This window comes from Equus przewalskii, chromosome 8 (assembly GCF_037783145.1).
Source record: "Equus przewalskii isolate Varuska chromosome 8, EquPr2, whole genome shotgun sequence".
In the NCBI taxonomy this organism is placed as follows: Eukaryota; Metazoa; Chordata; class Mammalia; order Perissodactyla; family Equidae; genus Equus; species Equus przewalskii.
The window spans coordinates 40,199,950-40,224,798 of record NC_091838.1 but is presented as its reverse complement, the minus strand read 5'-3'; positions in this window follow the sequence as shown (position 1 = coordinate 40,224,798).

Below are 24,849 nucleotides of genomic sequence, written 5' to 3'. Positions count from 1 at the left end.
GAGGGAATTACACCATAGCACTGAAAGAGAAACAATGTATACTTGACTATTGGTCATCTTAAAATTATCTAATCATCCTCAACACAAAGAACTTCCCAGTGGACACCAATGTTCATAGACCCCATTCTGTATCCAGACTGATTATCTGCTCCTGCCTCTACTGAGGTGATTCTCCCATTTCTCCATTTCTTCCACCAATACTCTTTCTCTTGCTAGTTAAGGATTTCTTTTAATTTATTTTGAAGAATAATTTAGCTCTCAATATCCACTCTAGTCTTAATTCTAGGTCAATCTATGCAAATTCACAAAAGCTCCTTATTAAGCTTCCTAAAAAAAAAGAGCAGTCGATTCGAGGCCCAAACTTTGTGACTTTAGTAATTTAAAAAAAGTAGAAACTTCCCAGAATTTAGAAGGGGTCACAATATCACTTATTTTATTATTTAACATGTAACTACAATCTTATACTAATAAATGACCAGTAGTGAGATGATTCAGAGAAGAACAAATCACAATTCTTGATCTCAAGGTGATAACAGTCTCTGAGTTCCTGTCACCTCCTGTGTGAACCATTTTCTTATCAACGATTCACCCCATATACAAGTAGCTACTTGCTCTTTAATGCCCAACACTACTCCTTACATATTACAATTATAGAAGTTATAGACACCACACACAGTTTTGCTTACAAGTGTGTCTTGACTTCTGATTCAAGGCAGTACACTAAACACATGAATTTACCTTCCCAAATTTATTGAAATAACAAAAAAATATAAAATAAAAATGCCATGAGAACATTAGAAAACAATAAAGGATACAATCAACTGACCAGAAATTTTAAAGAATTTCAGGAGAATAGAAAAGAGAATAGAAGGATAAGGTCTAGTGTGGTACATGCTGAAGCTGGGGAAGTAGACAGCACCTAGACCATGCAAACCTTGCAGACCATGGAAAAGAGTTCAGATCTAACTTCAGGTGCAATGGAAAGTCGTTGAAGAATTTTAATCAAGGAAGTGACATGATCTGATTTACACTGTTATAAGCTCACTCATGGAGATTCTTGGAAAGTGGCACTTTGAACTCAAGCCAAGACACTCACATCTCCAATTTCCTATCAACTCTATCTCCTCTGAAATGCAGGAAACTGGGAAGGTAGCTTGACAAAGGTGGAACAATGTGTAACTGTTCAAGGGCTTTGCAAATATTTGGAGAAGAAAACATACAGAATATGTTATCTTGGTGGTGGGGAGAAGAAGTGCTGGAATTCAGGATCTTCCAGGACCCAGAAGAACTGCAAGGAAAGCCACACAGAAGGACAAAGATAATTCTGATGCCCAAGACTGGGAAAGCATTAAAACTTTTAACTGGAGAGAACATAGGTCAGAGTGCCTCAACAGAGACCTGATATATGATAGGTTACACATCACTTGCTCACAGGAAGCCAATCTAAGTACCTTCTATTACTTGTAGATTTCCTATCACGTGAGTAATCCAGGAAACCTGACCTAGCCACTAGGGTTGAATGAAGACTTGATGAGGTGAGGGAATATATCAGTACTCCCAAAGAACCTAAGAAGAACTTTTAGAATAGATGGCTCCTATGAACCAGAATTGCAAGATGTACACATGACAATGTTTGCCAACTTCAACCGAAAGAGTAATAAGCCCTTTTAAGTAGAATACATTGTGACATATAAATGACTTCCTGGGGCAAATGTAAATGATTTTAAAATTAAAAAGAATAGTAGCTGAACTGAGGCAAGATGGTCACTATTGAGAATTGAATCAATGATGTGAAAGATTAAGGGGAACACTACTACAAAACAGAGCAAAAAATTCACAAACCCAGAAACAATAGAGGAAAAGATAAAAGACTCATAAAATAAACCCAGGGGACCTAACCTAAAGTGAAAGGAGAAAATGGAAAGAACACAGGAAAAAATTTCTGTTTTAACAAGGGTTTTATCCTGCAGATTGAAAGGGCTCACCAAATACCAGGCAGGCAGGGTGAATGGAAAAAAATACACCTATCCTGATAAGATTCCTGAATTCCTATGAAAGAGGAAAATGTAGAAGCTCCCAATCAGAATAAATGGGTTGAAAACAAAGGAAGAAATGTTAGACTGACATGGGACTTCTTATCCACAATACTGGAAGCAAAGAAACATTGGAATAACATACATTAAGACAATAGGAAAAAGAAATTATAGTGGAAAATAAACAGAACTCTAGAATTAAAGTTATAATCTGTCCAACTAAGGAATTTGGTGGTAGCAACAGCGAAAATTAGCAGCATTCTAGGGGATTTACTTTATCAGGGCATGCAGGAGTGGGGCAGTGAGTAAATAGAGAGCTGTGGTATGACGACAGAGATAGGAGTATCCTATTGGATGTAGTAAAAGAGAAAGGTATTTTGATTGAGTGTTGAGAATAGGACAGACAAGAAGAACTATTAGGACTTCTAAATTAACAAAGACAAAGAAAGGAATAAAAATGATCTAGACAAAAACAAGAAAAAAGAAAAAGAAGCAACAAAGTAAAATAAATAGTAAACATAAATTAAAATGGAAAGAGTAAAAGTAAATATATCAGTTGTTTCTTTAAATGTGAATGGGATGAATTCCCCCTCTTAAAGGTAGCAGTCATCAGCCAGGGAGGAAGAACCTCTTTTGTGATTATTTTTTATGAAACACAATTGAAACAAAGAAATTTTAAAAAGGCAAAAACAAGGAGTGAGCAAATCGATGCCAGAGATATAGAGACAAGAATAGAGCAGTGATGTCTACAAGAGACTCACTTGATATCCAAAGACACAAATAGTTTGAAAGTGAAAGGATGGAAAAAATCTTATTGCACTAAAAACTCTTTAATATTAATAAAAAGACTATAAAACCAAAAAAATTCCTTGTGAGTTAAAAAAATAAAAAAGAAAAAAATTGTAGGAAAATGGAATTAGAAAATTATAGGCTGAGATTGATAAAATTAAAAAGAATATACTGCAGGTTATTTGGAAAGACCAATAAAATAGTTAGATCCCCTAATGGGTCTAATTGAAGACAAAATTATGAGAGCAAAAATAAATATGATTTGAATAAGATTAGAAACCTAATCAGAGGTATGTGAACAACAAAAGATTTATAAAAGAAAAAAATTGCAACTTTTGGCAATAAATTTGAAAAATTGGAGGAAATGGATGTTTTTCTAACAAAATTTAAGTTAATAAGATCAACCAAAGAGGTAGAAAGCATGAGTGGATCAATGATCATAAAACAGATTGGAAAGTATATTTAATATCAACAATTAAAAAAAGCATCATGCTCAAATGAACTTAGATATGCTGTGTAATCTCTCTGTGCTTAAGTTTTCTCATCTGTAAAATGTGGATAATAATATCTACCTCATAGAGTTGCTGTGCTGATTAAGTTAATATACACAAAGTGCTTAGAACAGTCTAATATATTAAGCTTCATATAAATGTTAGTTATTCTTGTATTGAAGAAGATAGAATCCCAATGCTATTTAAATGATTCGGGTCATAGAAAAAAGGTGGAAAATTTCTTATTGAAATAATTTTTAAATTTGATTATGATAAGACGAAATAGAAAATTGTAGACTGATTTTACTTATGAATAAAGTTGTAAAGCTCTAAGCATAATATCTGCAAATTGAATCTAACATATTAAAAATAATCACATTATTACAAAATATGGAAGGCGAGAAAGGCTAGGATGAGTTTATATCCATAAACATAATTAATCTTATCAATAAATTAAAGGAGGAAATCCTTATGAATATATAAATAAATGCTTAAAAGAATTTGATCAAATTTAGCTACCATTCTTAATTTTTAAAAACTGAAATTGAAAGAAACTAATTAAATATAAAAAAGGATGATTTCACAGCAACAAACAACACTCATTTTAAACAGTGCGACTGTATTCTGTGAAATTAGGAATAAGACAGGGGTTCTTCCTGTAACCATTATTTTCAGCCCATCTGCAACATTGCCGGTGATCCCAATAGATAGAGCATAAACTGTATAACATCCTGTATATTTTGCTCATTTTTCTGGTTTATTGTGTGTGTCATATCGACTTCCAGAATGTAAAGTCCTTTAGGATAGAGTTTTTGTCTGTTTTGTTCTCTGCTATGTCCTCAGAGCCTTCAACAGGGCCTGGCATAAAAATTATATAAGCAGAAGAATTAAACAAATTAAGAATTAAGTAATTTATTCCATTTTACTTTTGAGTTAAGTAATACAATAAGATAAGAAAATCAGGTTAGGAAAGACAAAATCGCTTCTCTGTTCTGATGATTGCATATATTAAGAAAACCTAAGGAGTCAAATTAAAAATTAAAAAACTGCTAGAACTAATGAGCTATTTGGTAGGCATTGGATTCTTTCTTGCAGGAATTTAAATCTGGGCGGAATTTAAACCTCCATGGTGATGGCCACCAGTGGAGTGGAGTTACTCTGTTAATAGTAGCTAAAAAGTTTTTCATGGGCCTTTGCTCCTGAGACCCCTAGAGCTCCTCTAATTCATGTTTCTCAATTTTATGACCCAGCAATAAATTTAATTTTTTCTGGTTTAAGTTAATCAAAGTCAGCTTTTGTCACTTTATACCAACACATCCTACCTGTTGTAATAAGTAAAAATTGATTTTTGTGGTTTTCTTTAATTTAAAAACCTATTAATATAGTCAGATCTTTGGCAAATCTGACCAAAAATATACAGAGAAAGTACAAAGAGAAGTCATAAGAGAAATCATAGGAAATAAAACAAAAGCATCACAGCAAAAATAGCATCAATATAATCAATCAATATAGCGTCAATATAATCATAATTGATTGGAATTCTTAGAGAAGCAAACGTTCTGATTAATTTAATTTTCTTATTAATTGACAAATAAAAAAGAAATTCTAATACTGGAGAAAATTTTTATAAAATGTATTTCCTGATTTTTGTCATTTTAATAAGCAATGTAAAGAGCACAATGTATGGTTTCTTTGGTGATCCTAGCATTATGTTTCAATCTTACCACATTCTGATCAATATTGAATATTGTTATACCAATATTCTATTTTTTAGTTTATGCTTTTATGGATTTCTCTTTTATGGCCTTTGTTTTTGAGGTATTTGTACTTTTTAAAAATCAGTTATTACAAATTCTTTATAAAAGTCATTAATACTTGTGGCAATCTTCCTGTTATTTGATGTTAGCCTTTTAAATCTCTAATTTTTTTTTAACAAACAAGAGATTTAAAAAAAAACACACATCTCTTATGTAGTCAGATGAGTCTATGGTTTCCTCACTTACTTTTATGCTTAAATTGTCCTGATTATCCAGATACTCTGCCATATTTTATTCTAGATAGTCAAAATTTCTTCTATGCTTTAGCTTAACTTTTGATTCTCCTGGAATTTATTTTTATTTTTGGTATGAATTGTAGCACTAATTGATTATTTTAAAATAGAAACATATTTTATAGACTAATCCTTCCATTCCTGACATATAATTTTATCTTTATGGCAAATTAAATTCTCATGGCTAAAGAGTTTCTTTATGAACTGTCTGTTTGCTTTCATTGATTTGTCCATATATTTTTGCATCTGTAATGCCTACTTTTCTTAGCTCTTCTTGTTCATTACTTTTCCAAATAAAATTTAGAATATTTTTTGTATGTCCACTGCCTAAAGTGAATAAATCACTGCTGTATTTTGGTTGAAATGGGACAAAAATTACAAATTGGGAAAAAGGGTAGATATTTTATAATATTCACTTCAACATGTATTCATCATACAGTGTTCCAAGGTTTAAGGAGTTGAATAAGATATAATCCTTGATTTTGAGAAACTTATGGTCAAATAAAATTTGCTAAGTGTTCAGACAGTAGTATCTTTTGGTGTAATGAGAACACAGAGAACTAATACATGGGCGAAACTGGGGATCTTGGGAAGCCTCTGGGAATAGATAGCGTTTTCGTTGACTGACTTATTAAGTGTAAAAATTACCCAAGTAAATGTTGGGGACTAAGCAGGACAGAGACAATCTGAAATAGAATAATTTTAGATCAGTTAAATACTGAACAAATGATAACACTTGAAAATAAAATTCACTTATGTTTTCTAGTATGAAAGTAAAATATAAATGTACCCTATCAATCAATCTAGTCCTCTTTTTGACTTAAATGCCAGAAAAGGTGGCATGGAATTTAAACACGCATGTACAAACACACATACTTTTTTTCCTCTCTTTTTCCTTTTGTGACAATAAGAAGAATAAAAATAAAAAGAATATGAATTCACCTTTTGGGATATGATAATATTAGAAAATATAAATAAGCATGAGACAAAAATAAAAATCACCATGTGTTATCCAAAGATAATATTGAGAACCACATGCCATATCTACATCTGTGTCTATGTCTGTATCTATCTATCTGTATCAATATTTAGATCATAGTAAATATACTGTTTATTAGCTTGACTTTTCATTTGAGAAGCCATCTCCATCTTTCTAAATACTCTTCAAAAACAAAATTTTAATAGGCATGTAGGATCCTAGAATATGAACTCATTGTGAAGTTCTCTGCATTAAAATTAGTACAGGTAATTTTTCTAATCATTGTTTTCATATAATTATGATTTTCATTTATTTTGATGAATCATATATTTACCTGCTATAATTTTGATTATTATTAACTATGCCAAGCAATTACTTCTAGTGCTTCTCTAGACTGCTGGTATTCAAAGGTAAGAATAGTACCCATTCATTCTATGTTTGTGTTAATTATGTAGGAGAAGCCCAAATACTTATCATGTAAAACCAAATGACATATACACAATATAAGCCTATATATTAAATAATTCTTTATAGAGTTTTCATTCTCTGGAGGATAACTAATTCTTCTTTTCACTAAGTTTTGAGGAATTGAATAAATTCTTTGGAGAATCTAAAAAGCATATGATATCTGTTTATAATTTTATATTTATAGAGCCCTCCCTTGAAAACATCAGTCGTTGTACTACAAAGTAAAGGTAGGAGTGAATTGTCTTGTAGAACATTATCAAAGTAAGCTAGATGCTTCAAGAGGCCTATGTGATGATATTGTCTTTTTGAATTTGTAATATTTCATCCTCTTGCAACTAACAACATCACTCTTTTTAGTGGTCCAGATTTGATTAGTCTCGGGAAGGTTGACTCATGTTATCTTAAATTTCAACCAATGGAAAGTTCTGAAAGACAATTCATATTTCAAAATTACAATGAGAAAAATAACTTTTTAGTAGACCAGTCCATTCTCTCCTGATAGACATGTATCTAGGGAAACAAGTCTGCTAATGGGGTAGCTTGTCATATGTCATATCCTAATTTGTAATTTGACTTTCAAGTGTAATTTTATTTCTTTTAATTTCAAATTATTGCAGGACAACATCCTAACTATAATTCTTAGATGCCACCCAGTTATTTCCCTTCATGGATATATAAGTCTGTGCATGTCCACACCCAGCCTCCGATTTCCATATTTGGTGAAGAATCATTATAGAACAAAATCTTTGGCTTCTATAGCAAAAATACTCATACAAATACCATTACCTGATTTATGACAAAGTGTCCACTGTAATTCAGTGTGGAAAGAATGGTCATCTACCAGGAGAGAATGGAAAAGAAAGAAAAGGAGATAGCATGGTACTATTCCACCTAACTCCTAAAAGCAATTCATTAATAGTTTGAAAAATTACAACAAACAAATCTTATTCCTGCTCTTTCCCTCAGCCATGTATAAAATAGGAAAGTAGAACTAGGTAGGAGATGGAGCCCTGAGAAATGATTTCAACTAAGAGTAACTGGAAAAACTTCTAGTCCTCACAGCTTCTATAGTTCTAGAATTCCTTAAGGAGTTGTGGGGCTCACAGAGAATGAGTCAGAAAAGTGTACTCTAACTAAGTCTGAGTAAAATTCTCATGTTAAATTAGGTTGTGATTTTTAATAGTTAATGATTCATCAAGAAAGATTTCTGCCTATTTCCATAAACTATTCCTGTTTATTTCTATAAATGTAGTTGCTAATTTTACTAATATGGGTTCAACCATTTTCCCAAGTAGTTGTCTCTTGACTATAGAAGAAAAATCTTTAAATTAAAAGGTTTTAATGTAGATTTCAGACACAGCATATGTCTGATAGAGCTATAAAACCATATGAAGCAAGATAATTATTGCAGTAGATACTTGGGAAAATAGTGTAGTGCCTTTCAAGAACTTGCAAAAAAGGTTTTCCTGGTAAGTTATAGTATATAATATATAGTATACATAAACATATATTTGATTCTCAGCCTAATGTTATTGTACATTCAAATCAATCGACTAGCACTAGTTGTTAGATTGAAGGCCACAAGCCCTTTCCAGTAATTTGACTTTGCACATAACTCAGATATAGGCAAAAAACGTGCTAGGCAATAAAGAAAAGCATCCGGCACTCTTAATTTAAATTGCTCATTGTAAGGAACATCGAATTGTTATTAATTTTGGTAAACTGACAAATCAAGGTTCTTAGCCTGTAATTATGAAGGGTATGAATCTGGATTATGCTAACAGTGACATTATGTGGCCTCTTACTGGCCAGAGCCTGGGCATGGAATGTGTAATACAGTTCCTTAAGAACAATAACAACAAAAAACTCATTTTGCAAACATTTTCCTCAGTTAACAAACATGTTTTGGACAAGTTTGTCTGACTTTTGTGTGGGTGTGTGAGGAAGATTGGCCCTGAGCTAACATCTGTTGCCAATCTTTCTCTTTTGCTTGAGGAAGATTATTGCTGAGCTAACATCTGTGCCAGTCTTCCTCTATTTTGTATGTGGGATGCCTCCACAGCATGGCTTGATGAGCAGTGGGTAGATCCACACCCAGGATCCGAATCCGTGAACCCCAGGCTGCCAAAGCAGAACATGTGAACTTAACCACTACGCCACTGGGTCAGCCCCAAGTTTGTCTGACTTTTTGTGAGAGAGAGAGCTGGGGAAACTTTGGAGGACTTTACAATGTCAGACACAGACAAACAGTAAATACATGAGATTAAATGTTAGCCTTTGGGTTCCTACAGCAAATGACAACTGAAAATATAGTGAAGTCAAATTTCCTCTAATGTCTCTAAATTAAGCTATCTCCCAGTTTTTTTGTACCAAGAGTAGATAGGTTCTGATTTCACCTACCACCTAGTGTATGATGGGAGTTATTAGGAAATCAAAAAGTGGAAGAAGAAATAGGGGGTGGAGTCTAGAAGCCATGGAGTAGTCATGAAGAATGGAGATTTCAAGGTCACTAGCGAAATTTGCAATGAGCATTTATTGTACAGAGATTCCCTCTTTTTCACATATACAAACACACACTCTTCAATTCACATTAAAGCAAAAAAAGCTATGTGTTCAAGAAATGATCTCATACAAGTTTGGAGAACAGTAACGGTCATTCAAAATCAATCACAGTGTCAGTTGACTTTGAAAAAGAAAGCTAAAATGAAACAAATATATAGTAGTATCTGACTTGAGTCTAGGAAAAAAATTATGATAATGAATTTATCAACCTGTGGACATATGATAAGTAGAGAGAAATTTGTCATGGGAAGAACTTGGCAGAAGTTCTAATTTATTCTTACATGTAATTTAGCTCACTTAAAGATAACAAGTGCTGCATTATACATAATAGTTTAACATTCTTTTTGTGGTTTCCAGATTTTATGGGATAATAGTCAAGAAACTTGTGGAAAAATAATGAAGAAAATGTAGGGAAAATGGAAGTAAGAGAGGAGAGAGAAAAGAAATAATCATTTTTCAGCCTGCCTAAAAATTATAACTTGGACCTTCATGGAACCGGCACATCTTCCAATTTGCATGAAAAACTATTTGATCTTAAGTTTCCACTTAGATGATTAAGGACAGGATTGTGAATGTTAAGTAATTAATGTTTTATTGCAAAAGAAATACATTTTGAAAGGTAGACTAATGTCTACAACAGAATAAAAGGGGAGCTAAAGAATTGTTCCTCTTTTCAGTTTTTTGATGAAGAGTTAGCTTAAGACCCTGTACATAGGTTTCTTTTTAATTCCCATATATAATATAATGTTGATGATCACTTGAATTCTCCACTTTTCAAATCTCTGCCCAACTCAACTTTTAAAAACTCCTTTCTCCCTTTACTTCATCCAAATCTTTGTCTTCCAAATCCTTGGCTCATATGGAATGGTAGGATCCTGTCCCCTGTGATGACTATATTATTTTTTATGTAATAGCTTATTTGAATCCTGTAAGGAAGTGTTAACTAAACATAGATTCCAGCTGCATAATACATGTGAAATTCAAATATACATCTGACATTTAAACAGCATGATTTGCACAAGGATGCTAATGGACTTGATGAAGACAGGGCAGAGTGGTAGTGGAATGCCAGGTCATTATTATAGCAATTGTTCACCCATCTTTTCATTAGTGAAGATAATGCCTCATGCCTCCTAATTTATAAACACATTTTCATGTATTATCTCAATTTAACTTTCCATTTCTGTGATTTAGATAGACATGTTTTAGGTAACTGAAATTTGGCAAAGTCTAGTGACTTGAACTTTATAAAGAGCTAGGCATAAGAATCCAGCACTGAACTAAGATCTACTGAGCTGAACTGATAGCAAACTATTCTTAAACTATTCTTGTGTTTGTTTTTCAGTTTAAGAAGAGATGTTTATTTTGAAGACCACAAGAAAGGAGCATGAAAAAACTTAGATGATGAAACCATAAAGAAAAATTCAGTAGACTCCCTGCCCTTATTCTGGTATATGACCAAATGACATCTGTCCCAGAAAGAATGCTATATGTTTATCAAACTATTTTTTCCACCTGGGCACACAGATTATATCTCCAAGCCTCTCCTCTCCTGTAGGTGGGGCCATGTGACTAAGTTCTGGCCAATGTAATATGAAATATTTGGAAATATACATACTGCTTCTATGCATGGTTCCTAAAAACACACCTATGCGATTCTCTATTCTTACTCTTTTTATTTCTCCTGCTTACCAGATGCAATAGATTCACATGAGATTTTGGAGATCCTAGGAATAGTGGAACCTCTAGATGAAAGAAGCCTCACTTCCTGACTGACTTTATGGAGCAGAAGCCTCACTGCCTTCCTGTGTCAACTGCAAAGTCAGCAAGAAATAAACATTTACTATGTTAAACCACTGAAATTTGGCACTTGTTTCTTATAGCAGTTAACCTACTCTGTGCATATAAACAATTGCAAAATAGTTTGCCTTGACTTGAGCTGAAGTTAACTGCTCTCTCCTCGTGTCTGCCTTTACTTTGTGTCTGCTGTGGCATTATTTCCAAAAGAACTATCTGATGAGATTCGTAGTGTCTGGTATATAGATAGCAACCTGCTCTTCTCTTTAATCTAGTACTTGTAGAGTAAATAAAAGTAATTTAGAGTGATTTAAATTTTAAAACTATATCATTGGGGCCAGACCTGTGGCTGAGTGGTTAAATTCGCATGCCCCACTTTGGTGGCCTGGGGTTTGCCAGTTCAGATCCTGGGCACAGACCTATGTACCACTCATCAGGCCGTGCTGTGGTGGCATCTCACATAGAAGAAATAGAATGACTTACAACTAGGGTATACAGCTATGTGCTGGGGCTTTGGGGAGAAAAAAAGAAAGGAAGATTGGCAACAGATCTTAGCTCAGGGCCAATCTTCCTCACCAAAAAGAAACAAAAACAAAAACAAAATATGATTTATACCGTGGGCCTCACTGTATTTTTAACTTTTCAGCCATTATCTTACATAATTCTCACAGCAGCACCGCGAACTGGATATTATATCTAAAGTACAGAGACATTAAATAACTTGACGAATTTATCACATATAGATCGGATAGATCTAGCATTTAAATTCAATCCTGAAGGGCTCCAAAGCTCTTTAAAATGGGTTGTAGTGGAGTCCACCTTTCTCTCAACACTTCCTTTAGGCACTACACTCCCAATCTAGAAGGAGGAAGAGTCTCAATATCACATCACATTTTCATCCTACCTCTGGATTTATAACGTGACCCCATTCAGGAGGCATAACAGAAGACAGCTGGCTGCATAAGAAAGAGAATATAACAGCTCTCATTGACATTGTGGGGCATCTGCTTCTACAGGAACACTTAAAAGACCAACATATCATTAATCTACTCAATAACTTAGAAATATAAAAATTATTTCTCTCAAATTTTTGCATTAGTTCTGGTAGATGTTCCAGCATGATACAATTGCCTAGAAAGCAGTCAATCATGATCTTTCTCTTCTTCTGGAAATTTCCCACCACTGAACAACATATGGTTCATTCAATGAGTGTCAGGTTGCTGAAGGTATTTTTTCTTGCCCACCATCCATGCATTTAGCTGATTGACAAAACACTTTATTAGGTTTGCAGAGTACAGTTATAGTTTAATATTCCATAAGAAATGTATTATATATAAAATCTTGATTTCCAATGAAATTCAGGGACTATACTGCTAAAATTAATAGCAGGCCAATTGTCTAATTTTTCTGTTTTTAAGTCTAATAGCACCTCAAAATTATGTTTTCCATAGAAAAATAACCAGGTAAGGTAATATTGCCAATGATGAAATTGCTAATTTAGCAGATTTCAAGTAAAAGTATACAAAAGAGAAGCCAAATTTCCAAAATTAATAATGTCCTTTTACTACCTATTGCTAATTTTAAATGTTTTTATCTCCATTTATTTATTTTTCTGAGATTCTTAGGAAAACAGAAAACCTTATTTACTTATTTCTGGATAACTTGAAAGACTAGTAACATGTATGTTCAAGAACACAATATTACAAAGGCATCTAAACATCAATAATGAATATCAGTGAAATATCCACCAAAATGCCAATGAGATTTCTGTGGAACTTGAAAAATTGATTACAAAATATATATGAAAGTTCAGAGTTCCATTCTAGTGATATTATTGAGCCTAAATATCCAGATTGACCTGTGGATTTCTTTGTGCTGAGAACATGAGCTAGTAAGGTGAAAGTATTTTTCAACCACGAATATAAGAGAAGCTGTGGCAAATCATATTTTCCAAAGATGGCGATAATAATTTCTGCCATCTGACAGGTCTTCTGCAATGTGATTTTAACATGCTGTGAGAATTCCAAGCCACTCTGAGAGGCTATAAATAGGTTCTCCCGTCAACAGTCCCAGCTAAGTGCAATCCAGTTTTCAAAACATCCTAACCCAGGTACCAGACATTTGTGTAGAGGAGCTTAGAGATGATTCCAACTGCCAGCCATCTGAGTCATTCCCCAGCAGTTCAGGTTGCCAGCTGAGACTCCAGCCACTGGGGAACAGACAAGCACTTCCTGTTGAGTTCTGTCTAAATTCTTGACCCATAGGATTTTGATCACGATAAAATTATTGTTGTTTTATGCTACTAGATTCATGGTGGTGTATTACATAGTAATAGTTCATTGAAACAGCTGTATTTCAGCAAGTAGCAAGAATACTGAAACTGCTTTTGCCCTAAAAGTGTATGTCAAAGCTGGAAACTTCAGTGGTTTTCACAGCTTTTAGGAGTCAGGGTCCACCCAAATTGGGAAATCTAATAAGAAATTCTCAAACATTGAGTTTGGAACCCCAATGTAAGGATGAAGCAAAAACAAATATACTCATGTCTCTACCCTCAAAGGACTATGTTTGTTCTGCCTCTGAGCAGAGAAAGAAAAAAAATCTCTAAGAAGTTGTACCTACAAAGTAGACTTTGCATATATGTGCAGTCAAAATTTGAGGTTCTTATGCTTTAAGTATACATTCTTACTGTCCTAATGTGCTTACAGTGGCAATACAAATCCTTTCTGGAAGATTGCCTCTTCTTCCTACACCCAAAAAATCTGATAAATAATTTTCAAATAAAATTGAGCAGCTTAAATATCTGTTCCCAGCTAAGATTAAGTAATAGAGATCAGATCAAACTTTCAGCTGAAACGACTAAACAATTGGATAACATCTCAAACAACGTTTTTGCAACATTGGACATTAGGCAGCACAGAACACTGATCCCCAAGGGAGGGAAAAAAAAATAAGGAGGGACCGTGAATACTCCAGCTTATAGCCTGGTCAGAGTACCCAGGCCACAGTGCAGGAAGAGGAGATGGAGGTGGAGTCTGGTGGTGTCCCTCAGTTGAGATGATGGAGTTGAAAACTGGCAAGGCCAAGCCAGCTACAGTTCACAGAGATGAATATCATACAGGAGAGTACTCCAGAGTGAGAGTGCTGCATAGATGCAGAGTTTTACCTCTTGAAATTTCAACTGAGTGCTGATCAGTGAATGAACGTGAGGAAAGAACCTGAGTTTGAGAAAAGAACCAGCTTGAAGAAGCAAAGAGAACAATCCATGTGCCTAACAAAGGTCAAGAATAGTTTGTGTTCTCACTAACCAAAATGGAAATACATCATAATTCAAAGGTTATTGGTTAGAATAAACGCAAGTGTACTAGGTTAGTAGTGGGGAAACATTAATAGACTAAAAGGCTGCTCTGCTCCTGCCTACCAGAGCTCAAAACAAGCCTGAAAAGGATTAAATTGTTTCTAAGTAACAACTCCCTTGCAGACGAAAGCTCAAGAATATTTTAGGAACACAAAACCATCTAGCATCCAAAAAGGTAAAGTCCAAAATGTCTGGAATTCAATTAAAAAAATTGCCAGGCATGCAAAGAAATAGGAAAATATGACCCATATGATAAAAAAAAATCAACCAATAGTAACAGACACAGAAAGTGACACAGATGATAGAATTAGTAGATAAAGATGATAAAATAATTATTATAATTATCTCCAAATGTTCAAGAAGGTAGAGGGAAGGATGAATATAGTAAGGAAAGAAATGAATGATGTGGAAAATGTATCAAATTGAGTTGTAGATATAAAAAACAAATGTCCAATATGAAAAATACACTGGATGGAATTAACAGCAGAAAATACAAATTAACTCAAAATATAAAGCAATGGAGCAATAAAAACTATCCAAAATTATACAGAGATAAAAATAAAGAAAAATATGAACAGAACAAGTAGCCTAATGTATGTTTTTAGAGTCCTGGAAGGAGACAAAACAGTAGGGGGATAGAAAAAAATACTTGAAGCAATAATGACCAAAGATTTACAAATTTGATGAAAATTATAAACCTATAGATCCAGGAAGCTCAACAAACCTGTAACACAAGAACCATGAAGAAATCTACATCAGGACATACAATCAAATTGCTTAAGGTGACTGACAAAAGGAAAATCTTAAAAGCAGCCACAGAAAAAAGACTCATTACTTACAGAAGAACAAATATAAGATGATAGCAGAAAGCAGACTTCTTGTTAGTAATAACGCAAGGCGGAAGAAAGTGGGGGTATTTAAAAATACTGAAATGAAAACTGCCAACCTGGAATTCTATACCCAGCAAGAATATCTTTCAAAAATTAAGGAAAAATACTTATTCAGGCATACAAAAGGTGAAGAATTCATCACTAGCAGGAATACACCATCAGAAATGTTCAAGTCCCTCAAGCAGAAAGAAAATAATACCAGATGGAAACATGCATCTACGCAAAGGAATAAAGGACACTACAAATGATAAGTATGTAGGTGAATATAAAAAACCTTTCATATTTTAAAAATCTTTCAAAAGGAAAATTGAATTGTTAAAAGAAAATAAATAACAAGTATTGTTGGGTTCATAACATATGTAGACGTAAAATGCATGCCAACAATAGCACAAAGGCAAGAGAAATGGAAGCATACTATTTTATGTTTTTGTTACTATATGTATACTGTGTATATCTCCTCTGCTCATGTGTGTGCTCCATTTTCCAATTAGGCTGCCTTTGCAAAAGACAAAGTTCAAAGATAAAATTATTAAAAATTTCATGATGGCAACAGTAGAGCAGTAACGAAACATGAGGCCCTTCTGAGCATGGGGTCCTGTGTACCTACAAAGTTCTCAGGCCATGAAGCTGGCCCTGAATGATACTATGCTGGAGCTCAGTAAAGATTCGGTGGACATTTTGGTTTCTGTTAAGGCCTCAGTGCTGGTTATCCTTCCACTTAGTGGGATTGGCCTCATCCACTCTCTCAGTTCACTTCCCTGTCTCCTTGGCCCAGGTACAAAAGATAGTGTTGTCACTCTCCTGGTTGGGGTCATGCCATGTGGCATGATGCCAGAGGATGTAGAAAGTTTCTGGTGCCCAAAGACCCACTGAAGCCCTGTGTACTGGCAGCTGTTCACCTTGGCCAACAGTCAGGGTTTCAACTGCGCCTGGTAGGATGGCGGGGGAGCCCCTAAAATTAACTTTAACATTGAAAATTATTAATCTAAGTCATCACGCCAATAAGAAAAGTTGAAAAACATTATGATCATTTCAAAATATGATGAAAAATATTTGATAAAGCCAATATCCACTTATGAATTATTAAAAAACAATCTTTGAAAACTACATACAAAAGGAGACTTCCTTAACCTAGTAGAGAATATCAACCAAAAATTCATGGCCAACACATACTTACTGATAAAATGTTTAAAGTTTCCCTTTGAGAATACAGAAAAGATAAGAATGCCTTCCATCATTACTTCTATTTAACATTGTAGCATGAAAAAAATAAATATTGAAAAGGAAAAACAAAATAGCTATTATTTACAGATGATGTGATTATGTAGAAAATAAAATACTCCAGATAATTTAAAGAGAAGTTTAGCAGAATTGCAAGATACAAAATAAAAATTCAAATATCAATGTGGACTCGTGCTTCATGCCATAACAGAGTGGTTAGTACCAGACTAGCCCTTCTACTTAAACAACTGGACAAGATATATGAAGCAATGCTTTTTAGGTATCAGGCAAGAGTCAGCACATGACTGTGATCCCTTAAAGAAAGGAAACACTTGACATGAGCCCCGTGTTCCCTGTAGCTCTCTGTCAGGGGCCAATTTTCTGATAATAGCAAAAGGAGTTGTGGCATAAGCAAAGCACATCAGTTCCACTGATCTGTAAAGGCAGATTTAAGTTTGTGGGGTCAAAACAGCTGGAATTTTCAGGGAAAGATACTGGAGAGAAGAAAGAGACACATAAGAAAGAATCAAAAAGTCAATTTGGGGGTTCTGTACAAGTTTTTGGCCAAGGATTAGGCTGTGCATATACAATGACAGACTTTGCAAGGCTTATAAAAGACTAGTCGCCATGAGAGTGGGAGAGGAATAAATAATAAATAATAAGAGGTTGACCAGAGCTGGGAGATGAAATTCCAGCCCAAGTAGAGTGAATAAACCTCAGAAACACTTCAGGGATAAAACTGAGACACCAGAAAAGCCACCTCAGGTGCAAGGATTATGCCCTAAAGTAAGGCCAACTTTAGATCTACACTAACAAAGCTTAAAATCAAGCCTGCACAAGAACAGGAGTTTGAAAGTTGAGGATAGTCAACGTAGAGGGTCTTGGGAAACATCTTGGAATTTCCACTAATCCACCTTAACAGAGTATAAAACCAAGTATACAAGAATGCAAAGTGATTGGATATAATTGAATTTACTGCTAGGAAAAACACCCCAACACTTTTCAGAGGAATATAACATAATCCAGAGTCCCTACAGCATATCATCCACAATGTCCAGTGTACAATAAAAGCTTACCAAATATGTAAAACAACAGGACAATATGACCAATGGCAAAAACCCCAAAAACCCAAAAAACCAAAAACATTCAATAGACACTGATCTTGAAAAGGCCTAGATGTTTTACTTACTGGGTGAAGTGTTTAAAACAACTATTATAAACATGTTCAAGGACTTAAAAGGAAATATGGCCTTCATGTGGGAAGAGAAGGAATCTCAGTAGAGAAATAGAAATATAACAAACATTTAAATGGAAATTCTAGAAATTCTACAGTAATTGAATTGAAAAATTTACTGAGTAAACTTAAGGGCAGATTAAAGACAGCTGAAGTGGGCATCTAGTCTGAAGAACAGAGAATAAATGCTTGAAAATTAACAGAGCCTTAGTAATCTGGGTGATACAATTTCCACTCATGTAACTGGAATCCCAGGATGAAAGAAGAATTATGATGGCCCAGAAAAGTTATTTGAAAAAACTGTGGTCAGGGGCCGGCCCCATGGCCGAGTGGTTAAGTTCTCGCACTCTGCTGTGGCGGTCCAGGGTTTTGCTGGTTTGGATCCTGGGTGCAGACATGTCACTGCTCGTCAGGCCATGCTGAGGTGGCATCCCACACGCCACAACTAGAAGGACCCACAACTGAAAATACACAACTATGTACTGGGGGGCTTTGGGGAGAAAAAGCAGACAGAAAAAAAAAGAAGATTGGCAACAGTTGTTAGCTCAAGTGCCAATCTTTAAAAAAGAAAAAAAGAAGAAACTGTGGTCAAAAACTTCCTAAGTTATGTAAAGTATTGGCTTATAAATTCAAGAACTTCAGCAAAATCAAAGTAAGATAAATACAAAGAGAAGCACACCTACACACCTGGTGGTCACACCACTGAAAACCAAAGGTAACATCTTGAAAGCAGTCAGAGGTGTAGGAAAAAAACACATTGCAAACAGAAACAGTAAGGTAAATAATGGCTAACCTCACTTCAGAAACATGGAGGTAAAAAAACAATTGAAGGACATATTTAAAATGCTCAGACAAAAATGACTTTCAACCCAGAATTCTATGTAAACCTCATAAAAGAGAAGAGAGACAGACATTTTCAGACAAATAAAAGCTGAGAGAAAATATCACCAACATACCTGGAGTATAAGAAAATACTAATTCTGGATACTGTTTTTTGAAGAGACTATCCTTTCCCCATTGTATATTCTTGGCTTTTTTATTGGAAGTTAATTGACCATATATGTGTGGGTCTTTTTCTCGGCTTTTTATTCTGTTCCATTGATCTATTCGTCTGTTTTTGTGCCAATACTACACTGTTTTAATTACTATAGCTTTGTAACATAGTTTGATATCAAGGAGTGTGATGCCTCCAGCTTTGTTCTTCTTTCTCAAGATTGCTTTGGCTAAATGTAAATTGGTGCAGCCACTATGGAAAACAGTATGGAGGTTCCTCAGAAAATTAAAAATAAAACTACCATATGATCCAGCAATTTCACTTCTGATTATTTAGCCAAAGAAAACAAAAACACCAACTTGAAAAGATATATGGACCTCAAATTCATTGCAGCATTACTTACAATCTTACAATAACCAAGACATGAAAACAACCTAAGTGTCCATCGATAAATGAATGGATAAAGAAAATGTATATATATATATATATATATATACAATGGAATATTCTTCAGCCATAAAAAGGAATGAAATCCTGCCATTTGAAACAATATGGATGGACCTCGAGGGCATTATGCTAAGTGAATAAGTCAGACAGTGAAAGGCAAATACCATATAATCTCTCTTATATGTGGAATCTAAAAAAAGAAAAAAACTACCAAGCTCACAGATACAGAGAACAGATTGCTGGTTGCCCAAGGAGAGGTTTGGGGAGTGGAAGAAATTTTTAGAAAAGCAATCTAACTATATTTTTTGATCTATCATATATAGAATATGTGGGTATATATCTATATCTGTATCTGTATCTTCATCTGTATCTATGTCTATATCTGTATCTACATCTATATCAGCTATATAAATCCTGAATTCATTCTTTTGTTTATTCAATATAATTTTTGAAGATCTACCTAAGAGGTTCCCAGCAGTGAGCTAAGCACTATACAGTATTGAAGGAGAATGAACAAGGTTGAATCTTATAGTAAGATTCAGGGAAGATGCATGCTAATTAAAAAACAAAAAGGGGCATGGTAAGCTTTCATGGCTTTTTAAAGTACTTGTTAAAAATGTAATCTTGGGACTGGCCTGGCTGTATAGTGGTTAAGTTTGTATGCTCCACTTTGGCGGCCCAGGGTTCACAGGTTCGGATCCTAGGTGCAGACTTACACACTGCTCATCAAGCCATGCTGTGACAGCATCCCACATACAAAATAGAGGAAGATTGGTACAGATGTTAGCTCAGTGACAATCTTCCTCACCAAAAACAAAAAACAATGTAATCTCCCTGAGCCTCAATTTCCTTATTTCTGACGGTAACATGGGATAGTAAATATAATTTCAGATAAATGTTGCAAGAAATAAATGAAATGTGTGGACATATTTTGTTGAGTCCAAAGAAAATGTTCAAAGGTAAAGTTGTGTGTGGATTTGTATCTATTTTTATTTGAAATAAATATACACACAAATATGTACACAAACACAAAATCATTTATAATCTCATAATTTATGGTGAAAGAAAACTTGAGAGAAAGTTGAAGAAGATAGGAAAGAAATACTAATTCTTCAATACAAAGGGAATTGATACCAGTGGAAATGTAGGACAGAACAAGAAGCACCAGAAATGGTAAATATATGAGTAAATACAGAAGATAATTCTAATTTCCTTAAAAAAGCTGACCAATTGGGTCAAAAGTAATTACAATTTAAATTGAGGTTTTATAATGCATTTAAAAGAAACATATAGGACAACAATAATACAAAAGATGGGGTGGGGCAGATAAATGGAATTATACCGTTCTAGGGTTCTTACATTTGGGCAGTGTGGTGTATGAAGGGGAAATGAGAAGTACTGTGTTTGAGATGTGAAACTCTGTGAACTCCAGCTCTGGAATGCTGGGGTTGGGGAGAAAATTGGGAGTAGGGCGAAGAAGGAGCATAGGGGCATCGCTCTTAACTATGTAATACTACATGGATATAATATTGATGAATCTTAGCAATAAATTAATAATATATACTATTACTTCTAGAATTACAGAACACTACTGCCAACAATTGCAGAAGATACATTCTTTTTAAGTATACCGGGAACAATCATCAAGATAAGCCATATGTTAGGCTATAAAATGTCTCTATAAGTTTCAAAAGTTTGAAATCTTACAAAGTATGCTCTATAACAACAATGGCATTAAATTAAATGTCAATAACAATAAGATATTTAGGACCCCCCCCAAATACTTGGAAAATAAACAACACAATTCCAAATAAGTAATCCAATGATTTAAGAAAAACTCACAGAAAGGGAAATTAAAAAATATTTCCAAATGAATGCTAATTAAAGCAAAACATATCAAGATTTATGGGATATCAATAAAGCAATCATTAGAGGTAATTTTCTAGCTTTGTTTGCTTATATCATTAAAGAATAAAAGTTTAAATAAATTATCTTAGTTTCTACCTTAAGGACATAGAAAAATAAGAAAATTAAGTAAGTAGAAAAAAGAAATAATAAAGATAAGAGAAGAAATCAATGAAACAAAATAAACATTAGAGAAAGCTAACAAAGTCAAAACTTGGTTTTCTGAAAAGATCAATACATTTGAATCTCACAAGGAACTTCTCTTAGGGGGGCAAAATAGTACAACACCTTGTGAAAACAATTTTGTATTATATTTTCATTTAGAATGTGCACATGCTTTACAAATCTGTTATTGTACTCCTAATTATAAACCGAATAGAAATTATTGCAAATCTACAGCAGAAAACTCATATAAGAATATTTATAATACTCTGTTTGTGATAGAACAAACCTAGAAATAGCCCCAAAACCCTACAACAGGATACCAGATGTAAGAATTGTGGCATATTCATTCACTAGAATATTATAAGAAATTTAAACAACTGAATCACAATTATGCACAATGACTAATTTAATGCAAAATATTTCTTGAGTGCCCATTGGGTGCTAGGCACTGATCTTGGCATTGGAGATAGATCAGTTAATAAAACTGACAGCCATCTCTACCCTCAAGCAATTACATTCCTGAGGAGGAGAAAGATAATAAACAATACATATAATAAACAAGTAAATTATGCATGAAGTACACTAAAAAGTGATGAATGACTATGAACAAAAGAAGTGAAGCATTGATAAGGGGGCTCTGGAATACTTGAGTTGGAGAAACTGCAGGAGCTAATACACAGGGGGAGGGGAGTGTAGGAAGATTGCTTTTATCAATGTGATACTAAATGGATACAATATTGATGAATCTTATCAATAATGAGTGACAAACACACATCCAGATGTTGCACCTCAATTCTGCTCTGCAGCAGTGAAAACTCTTAGGAAATCCTGCAGATGCTCTTTTCCTCTGATGTGAGGAATAATGCAGAGGACTGGTTTTGAGAGGGAAGAGGCAGAAGATCAAAGCAGCTTGGATCACTGAGTCACCACCTGGATATAAGGAGGCCATCAACCGAAAAAGCCATTATTAGTATATGTACCCCTAAGAAGGGGAAAAATGCTGTCACTGAATTACTTGTAAGCTGAATCCTGATTTCAGAAACACTTTAGAGTCACTGACATTTTGGATGAAATTTTCAATAAAATGAAAAAAAAGTAAATGTGAACATTTTCAATGGGCTACAAGATATACTTTTTATCTACATGTCATTTGCCAGTTGGAGAAACAGCTGGTAGCTATACATTTGAAATTATTTCCTCAAAACATTTGTAATATGTAACCTTTCTTTCTTCCATGTACATGAAATAATTCTCCCATATATGTTCTGATATCATCTGAAGGATATTTTGAGACGAATATTTTTTTCGAGATTTCAGAGACAATCTTGCATTCTATTATTCAACAAACAAACTTTGAAATATATACTTAATAACATAGGTCAGTTCCTTCCACGGAATTCATTCTATATATGTGCTATATAACTATAATTTCAAATATTGTACAGATCAATGAAAAATATTTTTAAGGGTTATTAATTTTCTGAGTTTTGAAAAGGAAGTTTTTCTTTAAGAAAAGCCTACTTATTTCTCAGGCTTTATTAAGTGATTTAATTATAGTACTATAGGTTAAAAACTAAGGCTTTCAAGCACAGACTTTGGGGATCACAGGGATTTCTTAAAGGAATTCACATGAAAAACAATGTCTTCCTGATGTTGTTCTAAGATGATTGCACAGAAATAGTAGCACGTGTATTTGACCAATTAGGCAACCAATTCCAGCCACTAAGAGAAGTAAATCTGATAATTCAGCTTTTAAAATTTAAGGCAAAGGATTGCTGAACCAGATTAAGTAATTTGATATTATATCACATATTTTATTATATTCAATGAATTTCATAAATTTTTGACAGAATCATAATTTCTGCAAATGATTCAAATTGCTTCCCCCAAATTTCAAGATATATGCATATTAATCTGTACCAAAGGTGTTAGCACATGTAATTATTAGATTCTAGTTTATATTTCAGCTGACCACAAATTTAACTACATAACATGTCTGTCATATGGTAAAGAAATAAGCATATTCATAACATACATCTGAATGTTTTAATTTTACATTAAACCTTTTACTTCTTGTTCAATGTCCCTAAGATACATTGTATTTTGTATTTGATTAGTTTGTTCTTCATAATTTCTTCTAGTATACATTGTGCCTTAGGGGAAATTTCAAATTATGTATGTTGCAAGTATTGAAGGAGAAGCACAAGTTGAAAAATAAATAATTGAGGTGTGGATCCAAAAGTGGAGAGTATTAGAAGTTAATTTGAAACATTGCTTTTTGGAGTTTAATTATTTTGAAAGACACTTGCAAGACTACTTTGCAATAGTCATATTCATATAGGGTAATATGGCTAGTGCCCATTTTATAGATCAGTAAACTGCTTGCAGAACAACTTGCTAGGACAAGTTATCTGTAAGGATAGGTTCAAGATAAGAAACTCAGTGGTGGAGACTTATTAGTCATTGTTCTAACCTTATTTCCTCACTGTGGATACAGTTTGAGAATGTATTCCTATGCATATGTAGCACAATATTTTCTACTGGATGTTTAACTAGATACCAAGGTGTAGAGTTCCAGAAATTTGAATGTATGCCTCAAACATCTGGAGCTATACATAAGGGGAATAAACAGCTGTGTTTATTTCAATGATTACAGATTTACATGCATACAATACGTTTATTTAAATGTATAATCTGTTATATATGTGAGATATTCAAACAAATGCATTTGCTGTACTTATTTGAATATGCAATTGAAAAAGGATTCAAATAAATAATTCACTACTTTCATTTAAATCTAACAGTATTTATAGAATGTACTTATTAATATACAATCATAGCTCTTCCTTTTTAGTCTAAAATCAAATATTTTTAAAAGATTAAAGAAACATAATGGGATCACGAGTCATATACATCAAGAAATTTTTGTACAGTGGTATTCATAGTTAGCTTTCAGAAGAATTTGGAAATTCAGCAGGACAAGAGGATACTATAATTTACATTTGGAACGTTTCTTTTATTCCAACAATTTTATCATAGAATGGTGGACATTTTAATTGAATTTCAAAGCACTTGTCCAGAGATAGTGTGTTCTTTTTTTTTCTTTCTTACTACTACCACATCTGACAAGATAAACATTTCTGAGTATTGGTTTAATATAAAAGGAAAAAACAGGGCCAGCCCGGTGGCGCAGTGGTTAAGTTTGCACGTTCTGCTTCTCAGAGGCCCGGGGTTTGCTGGTTCGGATCCCTGGTGCAGATCCCAGGTGCGGACGTGGCACTGCTTGGCAAGCCATGCTGTGGTAGGCGTCCCAGGTATAAAAGAGAGGAAGATGGGCATGGATGTTAGCTCAGGGCCAGTCTTCCTCAGCAAAAAGAGGAGGATTGGCAGTAGTTAGCTCAGGGCTAATCTTCCTCAAAAGAAAAATAAATAAATAAAAAGAAAAAGCGTTTCACTATTTTAAAGCCAT